A 17,825-nucleotide genomic window follows, 5' to 3' on the forward strand; every position below is an offset into this window, starting at 1 on the left:
CGTTGGTCCGGTTCTTTATCAAAAGGAGAACCTTAATATCCCGTAGTTTCCATTAGGACCCCGCTGCCACGGGAGGGATGGACAATAGATGTCATGCAAGTTCTTTTCCCTAAGCATGTATGACTACATACAGAATACATGCCTACATTACATTGACGAACTGGAGCTAGTTACATATCTCTTCGTGTTATAACTGTTGCATGATGAATAGCATCCAGCATAATAACCCATCACTGATCCAATGGCTACGAGTCTTTTACTACTGGTCCTTGCTATGTTACTTTGCTGCTACTGCTGTCACTGCTGCTACTGTTACTCTGTTGCTACTGCTTTCACTGCTGCTACTGTTACTTTGTTGCTAATGCTGTCACTTTGCTGCTACTGGTTACTGTTGCTACTACTGCTATCATACTACTTTGCTACTGATACTTTGCTGCCGATACTAAATCTTTCAGGTGTGGTTGAATTGACAACTCAACTGCTAATACTTGAGAATATTCTTATGCTTCCCCTTGAGTCGAATCAATAAATTTGGGTTGAATACTCTACCCTCGGAAACTGTTGCGATCCCCTATACTTGTGGGTTATCAGTGACCACCATGGTAGGTTACCTCTGTTACTATCCTCATTGATACTTGCACTAAGCATGAACTTACCTTCCTATGTGGGTTGTGTGGGTGGGTAGTAGTTAGGATGTTAGTAGTTGTTACGCAAGTGGGATGGGAAAATAGATGCTGTCACAAAGGAAATGATTTCAAAGAGTTTTCAGAAACCCCCTTGGGTGCCACTAATGCCCGAGGGAGCTGGTGTGGATCTAGGTAACCGCTTGAGAAAGAAGTTGTGTAGCTAGGCAAGTGAGTGTGCTGTTTAAAAAAACGAATTGGTTTAAGTTGTGACCATTACTCCAACCTTACATATGCGATCATGATCCTTTTTATAGGATGTGGCTTTGTTGATTACTTTGGTCCGTACTAGGAGAGAGCCCTCTTACTAGTGGCGGGAGTGACGTGGTCACTCTCGATGTAGGGTCATGCCTGGTGGGGCGACCAGAGGCTGTTTTCAGAGACATCGGGCACACCGTTGCGTGCCCCCATGGATGGTACAATATTGAACGAGACTCGTGTGATGTATACCATGAGGGATGGCACCAACAAGTGGACTCTTTGTTTAGTGTCGCCAAGGGAAATGCATTGTTGGGGTGCTTATCTCAAGTATGTAATATACCGCAAGTCATGGATGACACAGAAGTTCCCCGAGTCTTGTTAGTAAAGTGCACAAACCTCTAGAGAGTGTTGTCACATCCCTGGAACCCTAACCAAGGTTTAGCATTGTGCTCATATCTTCTTTGCATTGCATCCAAGAAAATGGCAACAAAATCAAAGTAAGTGGTGAAGGAAAACTCAAAAAACCCTAGCAACTTCTCAAATTCAAAGGTATTATAAACTTATTCAAATCAATGCAACCCAAAATGGCCTCAAGAAAAGTTCAAATTTTCTGATAATTCTTGAAAACAAATAAGCACTGAAGGAAACCATTTCCTTTATACTTTTGGCATTTTAAATAAATGCAAAAGACTACTGGTTTCAAGTTTTAAATTTGAATTCAAAGATTTATAGCTTTCAAAAATGCTAAAAACTTTACGGGTGATTGGAAATATTCCAACTAACACCACACCATTTTTCAAACTATTTATAGTTTGATTTTGAAGCCAAAATAAATGGGAAACAATGTCAGTAAATAAAACAGAACAAAATAGAAGGAAAAGAGAAAAGAGAAGCTTACCTTCTATTTGTCGCCAGCCCAGCCCACCAGGGGCTCCCCGGTCATCTTCCTCCTCCTACGAGTAGGCAGAGGGGAAGATGAGCACGGCGGCCAGCCCCGGCCACCTCCTGCCTGCCTGCTCGCCGCTTGAGGCCCATAGGAGCGCCAGCGCGACGCCCCGAGCCTTCTTCTCCTCCTCCCGCTGCCTTATCTCCTCCCCTCTACCTCTCGTTCCCCTCCCCCTCTCGGATCTCAATCTTCCCGAAGCTCCGGTTGCCGTCGATCCGTCGCCTCCCACACCTCCCCGACCCTGTCGTCCACCTCAGAAGAACCACCGTGAGCTCCTCTTCCCATTCCCCCTCTTCCCGAGGCCATTCCCCTCCTCTAACCCCGTTAGCCGTCGGAGCCTGAAGGACCTCGTCGGCGGCCATGTCGTTGTCGTCGTTGTGGTACCCCGTTCGCGAGACCGAGCTCAGAAATGAGCTCCTGGAGCTCTGTAGATGCCGTAGAGCCCCTCTCCCAGCTCGCTAGCGTCTCGCAACGCCACTCCCGACGATGCCCGAGCCGTAGCCACCGCTGACCTCGTCGCCGGCATGGATTCCGGTGACCACTGGGTCCAGCTCCTTCCCCTTTAGATGTGGTGCTTCGCTAGCTAGCCGTAGAACTAAACCACGCCCAAAACCGATGCATGTAGCACCGTTTAGCTCAACTCCGGCGAGTCCTCCGCCGCACCCGTGGTCGCCGCCGGCCATATTCCGGTGGGGCCCGACGTGGTCAACCTAATTACCCAGTAATACCCCCCTAACCATTGACAGTGGGCCCCAGGGTGGGTCAAACCCCAGTTAGGGGCTGGTCAACTCGGGGATTAGCCCCTGGTCACTGACCAGTGGACCCCACTGGTCAGGTTTGACCTGGCCCAGCCTCTGTTGACCAGAGACATCACTGTGACGCAATAAAGGAATTTCTAATATAAAAATAATTCGAGAAATGTCTAAAACTTCTAAAAATCATAGAAAATAATCTGTAAGTCCAATGAAAATAACTTATATATGAAAAAGTATCAGAAAAATTCAAGGAATCTGAATATGTCATTTTCAAACATGTTTGAAAATGTTACTCAACCCAAACATATAGATTAATGAATAAGCTAACTCTTATAAATACTTTGGGGATGGAATTTGGAAATTATTTAAATTCCACTTCAAATGATATGATCAAACACTGTCCAAATCACAAACCAGCAACCTAACATGTCCTTCCATGCATGTTAAAAGCAAATTTATCTGAGCATCAGGTCGAATCAATTAAAATGGTATCCGAGAATACCTCGTTAGAAGTGATATTTGAATTTGATTCAAATCAACTTCAAACCTAATAAATTTTAGCCATAATAGTATACCACTTTGCATCCTCATGCCATGTACATGCATCATCTTGTTGCATATGCTTGTTATTGATTGTTGTCACTCTTTTCGGTAGGCTCCGCTCCTCCGGATTCCACCGAATATCCGACTAACGGATATTGTCCCTCCTCTGAGCAACAAGGCAAGCAACCATTTTGATCATCCCGATAAATCCCATGTTCTCGCTCCTACACTTACTTATTGCATTAGGATCAAATGCTTCAAATGCTTTTGCCACTTTAGTTGAACCCACTTCCAGCGGAAAGCCAGCATTTAACTCGCTCCTACTCAATTGTTTTAAGATGGGTCTGTAGTATAGTCAGGCCATGTGCCTTCTAGTTTCACCTGTCTATACTCAGACAGTTTTGAACACTTCCGCTGGCTTGTAACTGAATGACTGCTATGATGGGTCGTGAAACCCTTACTGTGTAATATTATGTGTGTGGCTCTTCCGAGCCTCTTAAATAAAGCTTGTATGTTTATGGTTATGTTGTGATGCCATCGATGTATCTATACATATCGGTATGCCATGCGTACGTGTGTCGTACTTGATATGTATGGGGTTCAATTACCTAGCCGTAAACTTTAGTAGCACTCCTTACAGGGAAATGCCCCTTTGTGATCCAACGGGCCATGGTAGCTCGCTACTGCTCCGGACACATTGGTTGACCGACGTGTGTCCTTCTTAGCTGTTGTGTCTGTCCCCTTTGGGGAAATGTCATGCGATGTAATGGAGTCCTTGTAGCTTGCTACGACTCGTCTACATTCGCTGGTGACCGACACCTGCTTTGCTGGGTCATGTATGCCTGTCCCTATGCAGAACTGCCACTTTGATTTATGACTAGACATGTCGATCCGGGTTCTTTGTCATTGGAATGCTAGCGACACAAATGCATACGTGAGTCAAAAGGCGCAAACGGTCCCGACTTAGGTAAGGCGGTAGCCGTGGGGTTAACCGTGCGTGAGACCGCAAAGGGATGCGATGTGTTACAGGCTAGATTCCTATGGCTTAGGATCGGGGTCCCGACAGCGTTGGTATCAGAGCGTGACTGACTGTAGGACTACTAAGCCAAACTGGTCGAAGTTGAGTCTAGAATTGCTTTAGTTATATATAAGGGAATTGTTTGTGGAAGGGAACGTAAGACTCTTGTTCTCTTCTCAAGTTATTCTATTCTGGTCATCCTCGTCTTTTCTGCGGGAATTAAGGACTAGGTTACTCATCTTCTTCTAGGCTCGTGTTTTTGATCGGTAGATTATAAGACTACGTGTCGAGAGTTATATTGGGTTACTTTTATCCCTAGGAAAAAGGAAGTAAGTTTGATGATCAGAGAGTTGAACTTGATAGTTGAGTGGTTACGCTATTCCATTTTTGGGTTGTCTCAAAATTTGTTTTTAAGCATTTACAACCGTTATGCTGCCCAATTTTGCATTCAGAGCTCTAATGCTTTTGCATTACTCTCTATTTTAAGATTCCTGGCCGTCCTTCTCGTCAGGTGGTACGTCTGACCAGGTGCATTGATGTGCCGGGTCATACGGCCATGCTGGTCAGGGTGATGTCGATGTGCGGTTACCGCTGGTACCCCGAGTACACAGTGGAGGAACAGTACCGAGACTTCAACCAGAGCCATTATATCTGCACTGTTTGGATATTTCCAGACTACCCTGGAGCCGATGAGCCAATCCATTGGTCCTATGGGTTGGGAGTCACTGTTGACATGGCAGTACAAGATGCTGCCTATTCAATGCTGACCATTATGAGGGCGAGACATGCACTGCTGCAAAATTCAGAATTCTGCTATGTTCCTGCCTCTCAGCCTGGTGAAGAGGGATACCTCAGTGGAGTCTACTTTGATTCTTCTATGGAGGATCCACTACTACAGTCCACTGCTGAGATGCTAGAGAACAGAGACAGGGATGCTCGTGATCTCCGCATGGAGCTTTATGCTACCCGTGCCCGTCTGTGGACGGCTTTGACGCAGCTGGCACCGATAGTCCAGACAGGGTACTGAGATATGGAGATGCTGAACCCTGTTAGGACCCATCTTCCGGCCCACGTTGATTGGCCAGCTATAGGAGGAGTCACCCCTCTTCGGGGACCCCTACTACCACCAGTCAGGGGACCAAGGCCACATTCGTGTCCTTATGGATCCCAGGGATCTCAGGCCAGAGTGTTTCCTGATCCGCAGGTTGAGCTTCCAGGCCATGGAGGTAATCTCTATGAGATGTTCTATGCGGATGCCTGAGCTGTGAGTGGAAGGATAGTATGGTAGTAGCCGTATGTTCACAGTCCTGCTTGACTTGTGAAGTATGCTTGTGATGTGAAATGAATTCCGGAGGCCTAGATAAATAATGTATAGGAAGCTTGTAAGCCTCTGATGAGTAGTTTCATAATTTTAGTAGTTTGCTCTTCGGTTAAGGTTGTACTGAACTATGTAAGGGTGTGTATGAACCATGGTGTATATATAGCAGTTGCTTGTTACCATGTTGTTCGGATATTCATTTCCGCATTCCGTGTGTTCAGTACATTCTTAATCCATAGCTAGTATTGATATGATATTGGTCTAAGCTGTGAGTTTGTTTGTCAGGATGGTGTTCACCAGGTTGAACCGTGCCCCTGCTCATGAGCAAGGCGAGGGTAGTCAAGCGTCGTAGGAAGACCTGCCTCACCCGCCCTCTCTGGCGGAAGTTATGCTTGAGGCAGAGAGGAACAAAAGAGAGACCAACCGACTGTTAGAGCGTATTGAGCAGAATACGGCTCGTCAGCCTAGGAATGCTGCAGTGTCCCTCAACGACTTTGTGAAGCTGAATCCTCCAAAGTTCCATCACTCCGTCGATCCCCTCGACGCTGATGACTGGCTGTGCAGCATCTCACGCAAGATTCGCTGTGCAAATGTTGCTGAGGTCGACATGGTGACCTTCGCCGCGTATTTTCTGGAAGGACCCGCCAATCTGTGGTGGGAGAACTTTGAAGCTATGCGTCCTGCTGAACCAGCAGCCACATGGACAGACTTCAGTGCAGGCTTCCATCTGCACCATATTCCAGAGGGCCTGATGGTCACAAAGAGAGAGGAGTTCTATGCTTTCACCCAGGGCAAGTTGACCGTGGATGCCTATAGCCGCGAGTTCGGTAACCTTGCCCGTTATGCAATAGAGGAGGTGTCTACTGTCGCCAAGAAGCAAGCAAGATTCCGTAAGGGTCTGAGCCCTGATCTTCGTCGTGATCTGCGCCTCCAAGAGTGTGCAAGTTTCCAAGCCCTGGTCAACAAGGCAATCAGTGCCGAGACTGGTCATACCGACTTTGAAGCCACAAGGAAGCACTCCTGTGACTTTGGCTCGTCATCTGGTTCCGCGTTTTCAAAACGCAGGCTGTGGGTTCCGAACAATTCTCTGCCGCCAAGATACACTCCGAGGCCATCCTACGTGGCGCTTCGGACGAATCAGACCAACCCTCCAGGAAAAACTTATGGTGGTCCAGCTAGCAATGCTGCACCACATGCCAACCAAGTGATATGCTACAAGTGTGGAGAACCAGGGCACTATTCCCATGAGTGTCCTCAGAATGTGGGTGCCAAGCAACCCGGAAAGTCCGTCGGGCAAGGCAAGTCGGGCAAAGCTTAATATGTGAAGCCAACTCCTGCACGTGGCCATGTGAACTATGTCTCAGCAGAAGAACCTACAGAGGATCCCGACGTCATACTGGGTACGCTTCTTGTTAATCATCACCCAGCGTCTGTTCCCTTTGACACTGGGTCTTCTCATTCCTTTATTTCAGAAAGTTATGCACAATTGCATAACATGTCTTTTTGTGATATGCCAATTCCATTGGTTGTCCAAACTCCTCGTAGTAAATGGCAAACCTCTAGGATAACCTATGAAAATGAAATTCTAGTAGACAGGCTAGTTTTTCTAGCCTCATTGATAGCCCTGAAATCTTCGGATATTAATATCATCTTGGGTATGGACTGGATGTCAGCTCACTATGCCAAGATTGATACTCATTCTAGAAATGTTCAGCTTACCCATCCCTCGGGTGAGATAGTCAATGTCTCTACTCGAGTTGCCAAATGCCAACTCTATTCCCTAAATGCCAACCCTCTTCCGGAACTTGAAGACATCCCGATTGTCCGTGACTTCCCGGATGTTTTTCTAGAGGAACTGCCAGGAATTCCACCCGACAGAGATGTAGAGTTCGTGATAGATCTTGTTCCGGGAACTGTTCCAATAGCCAGAAGACCATATAAGATGGCACCCCTGGAGCTAGCCGAACTTAAGAAGCAACTAGATGAGGCCATGAATAAAGGTTTCATTCGTCCTAGCTCTTCTCCTTGGGCTTGCCCCGTCCTCTTCATCAAAAAGAAAGACGGAACAAATTGGATGGTTGTAGATTACCGATCAGTTAAGCTGGTCACCATAAAGAACAAGTATCCGTCCCCCAGGATCAACGACCTGTATGATCAGCTCGCTGGATCCTCAGTCTTCTCAAAAATGGATTTGAGGTTGGGATACCATCAAATCAAGATCAAGAACGGGGACATTCCAAAAACGGCCTTTGTTACTCGTTATGGCCAATACGAGTACACCGTCATGTCCTTCGGTTTAAATAATGCCCCAACCACCTTCTCTCGTCTGATGAATTCAATCTTCATGGAGTATTTGGATAGATTCGTTGTGGTATACCTCGATGATATTCTCATCTACTCGAAGAACGAACAAGAACATGCCGAGCATCTAAGGCTGGTATTGATGAAACTTCGAGAGCATCGCCTTTATGCCAAGTTTTCAAAATGTGAATTTTGGTTACCAGAAGTGACCTATCTAGGTCACGTAATCTCTGGTAAGGGTATTGCTGTCAATCCTGAGAGAGTTCAAGCCGTCCTTGATTGGACTCAACCTGAATCGGTTAAGCAAGTTAGGAGTTTTCTTGGTGTAGCGAGCTATTGTCGCCGCTTTGTCGAGAATTTCTCCAAGGTTGCAAAGCCTCTAACTGAACTCCTCAAGAAGGATAAAAGTTCGAGTGGACACCACAGTGTGAGCATAGTTTTCAGGAACTGAAAAGACGCCTGACTTCCGCACCTGTGTTGCTACCACCAGATTTTTCTAAAGACTTTGTTATCTATAGCGACGCCTCGCGACAAGGATTAGGTTGCATTCTCATGCAAGATCATCATGTGATTGCATACGCATCTCGACAGTTGCGTCCACATGAGGATAATTATCCCACACATGACCTTCAGCTTGCAGCTGTGGTCCATGCACTAAAAACCTGGCGACATTACCTTCTGGGTAATCGTTGCGAAATATTCACTGATCATCAAAGTCTGAAATATATCTTCACCCAGCCGGATTTGAATCTCAGGCAAAGACGGTGGGTTGAGTTGATCTCGGATTATGACTTAGGGATAACTTACACCCCGGGGAAGGCCAATGTTATGGCTGATGCACTAAGTCGTAAATCTTATTGTAACAATTCGATGTTACAACAAGGTCAACCACATCTCTATGAGGACTTTCGGAAGTTGAATCTTCATATTGTTCCTCAAGGATTCGTTTCTACCCTGGTGGCGAAGCCTACCCTTAAGGATCAAATTATAGCTGGCCAGAAGCGTGACAAGGGTATATCACGGATCAAGGAGAATATTATTAGCGGAAACGCTAAAGAATTTTCCATGAATGATCAAGGTGTTGTGTTCTTCCAGAATCGTCTAGTGGTTCCTAAGAACCTACATCTAAGGCAGTTAATTCTTAAGGAGGCCCATGATTCTCCTCTCACCATTCATCCCGGTAGTACTAATATGTATCAGGACCTTCGCTAGAGGTTCTGGTGGACTAGGATGAAGAGAGAAATTGCTGAGTTCGTTGCTAACTGCGACGTTTGTCGTCGAGTTAAGGCAGAACATCAAAGGCCTGCTGGCACCCTTCAACCTTTAGCTATTACTGAATGGAAATGGGATAAAGTTAGTATGGATTTCATTACCGGATTTCCGAAGACCAAGAAAGGAAATAATGCTATCTTTGTGGTCATTGACCGTCTTTCCAAAGTAGCTCATTTTCTTCTAGTTCGTGAGAGTATAATAGCTAGCCAGCTAGCAGAGTTATATATCTCTCGAATAGTGTCTCTTCATCGTGTTCCCGTGGAGATTAACTCAGACCGTGGGAGTATCTTTACTTCTTGATTCTGGGAAAGTTTTCAAAATGCTATGGGGACTCACTTATCTTTTAGCACTGCTTTCCATCCTCAATCAAGTGGTCAAGTAGAAAGAGTGAATCAAATCCTAGAAGATATGCTCCGAGCTTGTGTTATATCATTCGGTATGAATTGGGAGAAGTGCCTTCCATTCGCCGAATTTGCTTATAACAATAGTTATCAATCAAGCTTGGGCAAAGCCCCTTTTGAATTTCTCTATGGACGAAGATGTCGAACACCTCTTAATTGGTCAGAAACCGGAGAGAGGCAACTCTTTGGCCCGGATATGATCCAGGATGCAGAAGAGCAGGTTCGCATTATTCATGAAAAGTTGAAAACAGCCCATTCTCGTCAAAAGAGCCATTATGATCGTCATCATAAGGTTGTGACCTTTGAAGTTGACGAGAAGGCTTACCTTCGGGTTACACCTCTGAAGGGTACCCATGGATTCGGTATCAAGGGAAAGTTGGCTCCTCGTTACATTGGTCCTTTTCGCATTCTTGCCAAATGAGGAGAAGTTGCCTACCAGTTGGAACTTCCTCCACATCTTTCCAAGGTTCATGATGTCTTCCACATCTCGCAACTCAGGCGTTGCTTTTCGAATCCTATCCGTGAAGTGGACCATGAAACGCTTGATCTTCAAGATAACCTTTCTTATCGAGAATACCCTGTTCATATTCTTGACCAAGCTGAGCGTACTACTAGACGTCGGAACATTAAGTTTCTTAAAGTTCAATGGTCAAATCATTCTGAGAAAGAGGCAACATGGGAAAGAGAGGATCGTCTTCGACAAGAGTATCCCACGCTATTTCCAACGACTTCTAAATCTCGGGACGAGATTCTTTTGAGTGCGGGTGAGTTGTCACATCCCTGGAACCCTAACCAAGGTTTAGCATTGTGCTCATATCTTCTTTGCATTGCATCCAAGAAAATGGCAACAAAATCAAAGTAAGTGGTGAAGGAAAACTCGAAAAACCCTAGCCACTTCTCAAATTCAAAGGTATTATAAACTTATTCAAATCAATGAACCCAAAATGGCCTCAAGAAAAGTTCAACTTTTCTGATAATTCTTGAAAACAAATAAGCAATGAAGGAAACCATTTCCTTTATACTTTTGGCATTTTAAATAAATGCAAAAGACTACTGGTTTCAAGTTTTAAATTTGAATTCAAAGATTTATAGCTTTCAAAAATGCTGAAAACTTTATGGGTGATTGGAAATATTCCAACTAACACCCTAGCATTTTTCAAACTATTTATAGTTTGATTTTGAAGCCAAAATAAATGGGAAACAATGTCAGTAAATAAAACAGAACAAAATAGAAGGAAAAGAGAAAAGAGAAGCTTACCTTCTATCTGTCCCCGGCCCAGCCCACCAGGGGCTCCCCGGTCATCTTCCTCCTCCTGCGAGTAGGCACAGGGGAAGATGAGCACGACGGCCAGCCCCGGCCACCTCCTGCCTGCCTGCTCGCTGCTGGAGGCCCCCAGGAGTGCCAGCGCGACGCCCTGAGCCTTCTTCTCCCCCTCCCCCTGCCTTATCTCCTCCCCTCTGCCTCTCGTTCCCCTCTCCCTCTCGGATCTCTCTCCCCGAAGCTCCGGTCGCCGTTGACCCGTCGCCTCCCGGACCTCCCCGACCCTGTCGTCCGCCTCAGAAGAACCGTCATGAGCTCCTCTTCCCATTCCCCGTCTTCCCGAGGCCATTCCCCTCCTCTAACCCCGTTAGCCACCGGAGCCCGAAGGACCTCGTCGGCGGCCATGTCGTTGCCGTTGTTGTGGTACCCCGTTCGCGAGACCGAGCTCAGAAATGAGCTCCCGGAGCTGTCTAGATGCCGTAGAGCCCCTCTCCCAGCTCGCTAGCGTCTCGCAACGCCACTCCCGACGATGCCCGAGCCGCAGCCGCCGCTGACCTTGTCGCCGGCGTGGATTCCGGTGACCACTGGGTCCAGCTCCTTCCCCTTTAGATGCGGTGCTTCGCTAGCTAGCCGTAGAGCTAAACCACGCCCAAAACCGATGCCTGTAGCGCCGTTTAGCTCAACTCTGGCGAGTCCTCCGCCGCGCCCGTGGTCGCCGCCGGCCATATTCCGGTGGGGGCCGACGTGGTCAACCTAATTACCCACTACACACCCCCCTAACCACTGACAATGGTCCCCAGGTTGGGTCAAACCCCAGTCAGGGGCTGGTCAACTCGGGGATTAGCCGCTGGTCACTGACCAGTGGACCCCACTGGTCAGGTTTGACCTGGCCCAACCTCTGTTGACCAGAGACGTCACTGTGACGCAATAAAGGAATTTCTAATATAAAAATAATTCCAGAAATGTCTAAAACTTCTAAAAATCATAGAAAATAATCTGTAAGTCCAATGAAAATAATTTATATATGAAAAAGTATCAGAAAAATTCAAGGAATCTGAATATGTCATTTTCAAACATGTTTGAAAATGTTACTCAACCCAAACATATAGATTGATGAATAAGCTAACTCTTAGAAATACTTTGGGGATGGAATTTGGAAATTATTTAAATTCCACTTCAAATGATATGATCAAACACTGTCCAAATCACAAACCAGCAACCTAACATGTCATTCCATGAATGTTAAAAGCAAGTTGATCTGAGCATCAGGTCGAATCAATTAAAATGGTATCCGAGAATACCTCGTTTGAAGTGATATTTGAATTTGATTCAAATCAACTTCAAACCTAATAAATTTTAGCCATAATAGTATACCACTTTGCATCCTCATGCCATGCTCATGCATCATCTTGTTGCATATGCTTGTTATTGATTGTTGTCACTCTTTTCGGTAGGCTCCGCTCCTCCGGATTCCATCGAATATCCGACTGACGGATATTGTCCCTCCTCTGAGCAACAAGGCAAGCAACCATTTTGATCATCCCGATAAATCCCATGTGCCTGCTCCTGCACTTACTTATTGCATTAGGATCAAATTCTTCAAATGCTTTTGCCACGTTAGTTGAACCCACTTCCTTTGCATGACATGTCCTTGTCATAGTAAATAGCTGAACCTTGCAACCTAGCATACCTGCTAGTTGGTTGAGCCATGATGTGCCTTATCCTGCTATGCATGCTATGCTTAGAGTTGTGTATGGTTTGTCATCTGGGAGATGAACAGAGTTGTGATAATGTGTTCAGTAAGTAAAGGTTGTGAGTTGAACCTGATTTGGTAAAGGTACCGGTGAAAGGCTATGTAGGAGTACATGGCGGGTTGTTTCATTGGAACCGTCCTTAGGAACTGAGTTCCGTGTATGTAATCCAAGATGAGATACTACCACATGCTGGGCCCTTAAATATGACCCCGCTCGGCTTATTAATCGCTTAGTACTCGGTCCATGAGTTGCAAGTAGTTTCTGGTGTTTATAGTCATGCTGGAGGCCGTGCATAGTGCTGACCTGACAGGTGGGTTGTGATGCGGTAGGCAGTGGCACGGTGTACCAAGTGGCACCCGGATGGTGGGATTGGGAACCCTACGCACATCGTTTGAGGCCGTGGCGGAAACCTCGGCCGGACTTCCGTGCGGGTTACCCTCAGATAGGCGATAGACCTGGACTAGGTACTAGTGTGGTTAACGGTCGTGGCCGACTCCCCCGCTAGGCTTCCGCTTGAAGGTTGCCGAGGTGCATGACATGCACATGGCGATAAGTGGCGAGAGTGTGTGTGACGAAGTACACCCCTGTAGGGTTATGATCTATTCGAATAGCCGCGTCCGCGGATATGGACTACTTGGAGACATATGTTGTTCATAGATAACTTCAATGGCTACTCATAAAATTGTCAAGATAAGTGTGAGTGTCGTGGACGACATTTTCGTATGGATACATAATGATTCCACGATAGAGTATTGTTGTGGTGATAGTGGACTCGTGTGCGAGAAATCAAGTTGTCAAAAATTGTTTTAAAATGCAAGTTGTCTAGCCACGAGTCAAATGCCGGCTTTCCGCATGAAACCCCACATTTCCTTATTGATACATTGCATGAGTAGATAGTTATCCTAAAGTCTTGCTGAGTACCTCCGTACTCATGTTTGTTTAATAATTGTTGCAGAGGTTGTTAATGACCCTAATGGAGGGTTCTTCCTAGACATCAACGACGACGAGTAGCTGGTGTCCCAGCTACGATCTGGCCCTAGGTTGGGTCTGTAGTATAGTCAGCCCATGTGCCTTCTAGTTTCACCTATCTGTACTCAGACAGTTTTAAACACTTCCGCTGGCTTGTAACTGAATGACTGCTATGATGGGTCGTGAGACCCTTACTATGTAATATTATGTGTGTGGCTCTTCCGAGCCTCTTAAATAAAGCTTGTATGTTGATGGTTATGTTGTGATGCCATCGATGTATCTATACATATCGGTAAGCCATGCGTACATGTGTCGTACTTGATATGTATGGGGTTCGGTTACCTAGCCGTAAACTTTAGTAGCACTCCTTACAGGGAAATGCCCCTTTGTGATCCAACGAGCCATGGTAGCTCGCTACTGCTCCGGACACATTGGTTGACCGACGTGTGTCCTTCTTAGCTGATGTGTCTGTCCCCTTTGGGGAATGTCACACGATGTGATGGAGTCCTTGTAGCTTGCTATGACTCGTCTACATTCGCTGGTGACCGATACCTGCTTTGCTGGGTCATGTATGCCTATCCCTGTGCGGAACTGCCACTTTGATTTATGACTAGACATGTCGATCCGGGTTCTTTGTCATTGGAATGCTAGCGACACAAATGCATACGTGAGTCAAAAGGCGCAAACGGTCCTGGCTAAGGTAAGGCTGCAGCCGTGGGGTTAACCGTGCGTGAGACCACAAAGGGATGCGATGTGTTACAGGCTGGATTCCTATGGCTTAGGATCGGGGTCCCGACAAGTGTAAAACTATTTTAATAGCCGTGTCCATAGTCAAGGACATTTGGATGATTGCTCTTGGGCTACATCCATGGTTTCCAAACTTGGTGTGTGTGTGAGAGAGAAATATGATACTTGAGCTAAGTCAGTTGACTTGACATGATGAATGAACATGAGATGGTCAACCCCTGCTTATGATGATATCTATAACTTGTTCGTATGGATATATGCAACCTTTTGATGCATGCTTTTACATGTTGATTCATTTTGACATTGCACCTAAAACTAGCTTTGTGCAACTTACCTACTTAGTGCTATATCATGCATTGTTATACCTTGTTCCAAAACATGGGTTGCTTCTGAGTACATTCAAAGTACTCATTGGCTTCCACTGGTTATTTCATTGGCCAGATAAAAAACAAGATATGATGAAGAATACCTTGGTGATGTACGTGCGAGCTAGGACGCTTTCCAGTCAGAATGCATGTAGGGATAAGGAAGATGGCATGGGTTCATGCTATCGTTGAAGATCTCCACTGCAAATATATGAAGACTTGGCCATAAAGGCCATACTTGAGTAAAACAGTTTGTAAAGTACTCATTGGGCTGCCACTGGTTATTTTATTGGGCAGGCTTGAAAGAACAGGATATGATGAAGAATACCTTGGTGACGTACGTGCGAGCTAGGAAGCTTCCTATTCGGAATGCCTGTAGGGTTAAGGCACATGGCATGGGTTCACGCTATCATTGAAGATTTCCGCTGCCTCTATATGAAGACCTGGCCATATAGGCCATACTTGAGAAAAATGATATGTAATGGATATAAGACTCTTGTTATCAGTTTCTGTGTGTTCAGTGAGCATTGATATCTAGGATTACTTTACACGTACATTCCATAATCATGACTTATTAGTCGGGGTCCCCGCAGAGCTGGTATCACAGAAATCCTAACTGTAAGAAGCGCTAAGCTAGCATGGACAATAGTTAGGTTTGGAACTAACCCTCACAACGAAAATGACTTGCAAAACCTATTGGACATCTCTCCTTTTCTGATGTAGCCAACTATAAACCTTTCCCACTCACCTCATCCTCTCTTGTCATATTAACCCTCCTCTGACCATCTTGTAGATGTCTGTCGCTCCCATGAGACTCCTCATGACTGGATTCCACCTCTCCTAAGAGAGTGCCTCCAGCAATTCCACTATCATTCAGAACCAATGTACACCCTCCATGAGCTAAACAATGGAGAGCTCGAAACCAAGTTCTATTCCAAAGTGGTTGTATCACACAAGACACCACCCTAGAGTTGGTTCTTTGTTGGACCACCTATGCCAACAAGAGACATGGCCATTCAGCACGCGTCCTACGAGGCCCTCATGTGATTTCGGGACCTTCTCCCAAAAAAAAGAAGAACAAGCTACCCGCTACCTACCTTCCGAACATGGATTAGGAGCCCCTGCTCAAGTGATGGATTTCCCAGAAGACGAAGACCCAACCCTCAAGCTCCAAGTTCGATTCACCAACGCGACAGATCAACTTCTGCATTACCTTACCAAAGAATTCCTCAGTCCCACCGATATTTCCCTTCACTCCGACACCTCAGGTGCCTCGAGAAGAAGAAGGTGGTCGAGTAAGAAGAACATATTTTTGCCCTGCAAGTCTATGTCACCAATCAAAATCAGCAAATTGGGCAACTTAAGCAACCTGTAACCGAGCGCCAAGCAGAAGGCATAAGAACAAGTTTCCATATCCACCACGCGGAGGGCCATATTTGCAACACCGATGTTGCAAACCAAGGATGGATGACAACCTTTGTGCTCCCATCACATGCCAAGGATGTGGGCAATATGGGCATATTGTTAGGAGGTCTCCGAACAAGCAGCCGATAATCGCATACCCACTAGTGCTCCAAGAGGACCTAGAAGCTAAAGACCGAGCGTCATTTCCCCCGAGATATGAAGCAATGCACGACTACTTGAGTCAAAGAACCCCTAGGGTAGGATGAGTCGTGTACCCACTATGAAAAGTCGAGTTCGTGTGATGGTTCCAATGAAACCATGTTGTGTGTTGCTCATTTTTATCTATTTGTGTTTCGATGTAAGTCGCACCTTTGCCCTAGGAAACATGTATGCGACTATGCTGCCTATCTTATCTTAATGAATGTGTTAGCCATTTCGGCACTTGCTTGATTACACTTGCACTATGCCACCCCTTAGGCACTTCCCTTTATGCTAATTTCCCTCTTCCCCATCTCGTGAATTGAAGACCAGCAAGACAAGATTCACCAAGGATCCACCTCGACGGACCACTAGCACTGAAGAGTTTGACTACAACATACTCAACCAAGTAAAACACCGAAGAGATATGATTTTCCTTCAAGATTGGAAACCCCTCCCTAGACGAAATTAGACCTCGGAAGCTACCCGAACTCAAACCTCTGATCATGTGTTCAATACACATATTTGCTAGAGCACCTATTAAGCTTCAATAACCCCTGCTCAGCACTAGGTTCATTATGGGACTAGTGATCATAGTGAACAACACATTTCATCGTTAGTCCAGCGCTGGAACTGTGATGCCATAAGGAAATCGTTTGAGGATATATGACCAGGAGACAAATGTTATGATAGGACTATAATTGCTATCTTGAGGATATAGCTAAACCCCTCTTTTTGGTGAATTACATACTTTTCATTACGATAGGTAAACTTGGTGGATTAGGATGATAGAATAACATATATTGTTTCCCCTTTCAGTAAATTGGATTTAGTAGGACAATAATGATCACAACTCTAAATACTTGGAGGTATGATAATTGACTTTCACAAGTAATGGAGATAGATTGACAAGGTTGCAATAATGACTTTGTGTGACGAGTAGTAAATCTTGTTGGACATGATAATTGGATTTAAATAAGTAATCCTAATAGAATGTTGGTGTTAAGTAAGTCTACATAGTTCGGAGTAAATTGGATTTAGTCAAATGATCTTGATCATGATACCATGTTTCTCGGTGGATATAAGGTAGAAAAAAATTATAGTTGTCTGAATTTATTTAAGTACCTATATAAGCTCGACCTTGGAGTTTACCTCGTGATGATTATCAGAATTGGGGCTCCGTAAACCCAAAAAGGTTCGAACACTGGGGTGCGCTTGCTCTCCTACCATATTCTACCTCTCAACCTCATGATGACTCTCCGATGGCTCGAGCTAAGGAAGATGAACAAGAACACTCGAACAGTTTACCCAGGTTTGGGCCACCTTGTGGTGTAAAATCGTCCTCTTGGTTTTCTTGATTGCTTGAGGTGGAACACAAGTACAAAGGTGGTTCTTACCCTAATGGAGTTGGCGGATTCCCTTTCTACGGAGGCAGGACCATCCTCCTACACCGGCCCCGGTCCTCTTCCGCCGAAAACACTCAGCACGAAGGGTTGCCATAATGGCCAATTTGAAAGGGGACATGACCGCAACATATCCTAACAAAGGCGGTCTTCGCCTGCTAAAGCCTTTCGCCATGACGCGCTAGTGGGCTCGGGGGTGACCTCCATACTGCCGAGCCCCACCCTCGGTCCTCTTGCACCAAGTAGGAAACTATTGGGGGCTGATTTGGGAACCCACAGGCTGGCT

This window comes from Hordeum vulgare, chromosome 2H (assembly GCF_904849725.1).
Source record: "Hordeum vulgare subsp. vulgare chromosome 2H, MorexV3_pseudomolecules_assembly, whole genome shotgun sequence".
Lineage (NCBI taxonomy): Eukaryota > Viridiplantae > Streptophyta > Magnoliopsida > Poales > Poaceae > Hordeum > Hordeum vulgare.